The following is a 1,923-nucleotide window of genomic DNA, read 5'->3' as shown; positions in this document are numbered from 1 at the left end:
CTAAACCTTTAAACCCCGTCAACCGCCACGTCTTCCATTCCCATTATGCCACGAGTCGAGCTATGTATACGGTATTTGTTCTGTATAGATATACGGTCCACGCATCTACTAAGTGTACCAACGTAGCATACAATATATCATCCGTGTATAGATAATGTGTCTTTTACGTATAGTTATATATAAACATTACATATACGTTGATATATAATGTATATGCTTTGTATAATCATGTATAAAAACAAACAAAACCAAATTTCAAATCGGCTTGAATTTCATTAGATGTGATAGTCACGTATCCGTTCGTATAACTAAAGCTTGCTCAAACTAAAATTTATTAGACTACATGGGAAGCAAATGGAGGGAATGTCATTCTCCTAAAATTAATTGTGCAGTAGGTGATAAAATTGAATGGAGAAATTCTTATAAGCTAGGAAACAAGATAAATTCAATTGAAATTTTCAGAACATAAACAACAAAGTCGAGAAAAAAAAACGCCAAATAAAGAAGGAAAATGGTCATTGATCCTAATATAAATTTAATAGGACAACAAATCTACTGGCTACAGATAGAATTTAGTGCCCAAGAATAGACTAGATAAAAGAAGACGGAAAAAAACATAAAAAGGTTATGGGACAATAATTTACTGGGCTAGAAATAGAATTTAGTAGGGGTGTGAGGGTCGGTTTTGTAGAAAAAACCAAAAACCAAATCAATTTAACAGTTTTTTAAAATTATAAAAACCAAATCAAACCAAATATAATACATATCCATCTATAGCTTGATCAGAGTCGGTTTGGTTCGGCTTAGGTTGGTTATTCTGGCTTTTTAGAAAAATCCCGATATTTCTCACGTTATTTTCCTAAAAATCGAGAGAATTTTCTATCATTTTCCAACTTATAATTTGTTATTACCCTTTTGTTGTGCAGAAGCTATAATTTTCTTTGCATTATGGAGAAAATGTCTTAGGATTTATGATTTTAAATAAGCGAATAAAGTTTATAAGAAATACAAAAAATAAATCTACGTAAATCTTATAGTAGTTATTTCTTTGTATAAATGAGTTTGAATTCATAAATTTCTTTAAAAATGAAATTTAAGGTATAAAGTCTATTAAATTTATTGTAGATAAATAAAATTTTGTTTACAAATATATATAAATTATTTATAAAAATTAATATATATATATATATATATATATAATTATAAAAATTATGTATTACTGTAAACACCCCTAGAATTTACTGCCCAAGAATAGAATAGATAAAAGAAAGGAATTTTTACTCATTGTAGCTTTTTTTAAGATCTAATTATTAATATTAACTATCCTTTTATTTAATTATATTTAGTAGCTAATTAACTTTTCTAAATTACAATCTTAGCTATATCAAAAATACATACCTAAATAAATAAATCTTTTTTTTTTTCAATCACTACCCATTTCAATTTTTCATTTCTCAAAACCCTAAAAAATCTTTCTCCCCTTCTCTCATCCACCACCACCACGGTTGCGCCGCTCCTTTCTCTCTCTTCTCCCTCTCCCTTTGTGCTCACCCCTCACTCTCTCTTCTCCCTCTCCCTTTGTGCTCACCCCTCACTCTCTCTCTCTCCTTTGGTGGTGGCGGCGATGACATTGATTTTAAGATGGCGGCGGAGAAGATGACGTGGAGGTGGAGAGACACGCGACAAAGGCTGATGGCCATCTTAAGAACAGATTTGCAAGAAGCTATGAAGAACAGTGTTGGTAGTATTTCTTTACCCAGAAATTAGTTTAATTTGCTTAATTTGTGCCGTTTTCCTTAATTTATTAAATGCCAAAGAGACTTCTATCGAAAGAGACCCGAAATGTTGCGGGTTCTATCATCAAGTTTCGCCGTCAAGGTTCCAGGAATTTAGTGCAAATAGGAAAGAGATGATAAAATTTTC

Source organism: Lycium ferocissimum, chromosome 7 (genome assembly GCF_029784015.1).
Source record: "Lycium ferocissimum isolate CSIRO_LF1 chromosome 7, AGI_CSIRO_Lferr_CH_V1, whole genome shotgun sequence".
Lineage (NCBI taxonomy): Eukaryota > Viridiplantae > Streptophyta > Magnoliopsida > Solanales > Solanaceae > Lycium > Lycium ferocissimum.
This window is presented reverse-complemented; position numbering follows the sequence as displayed.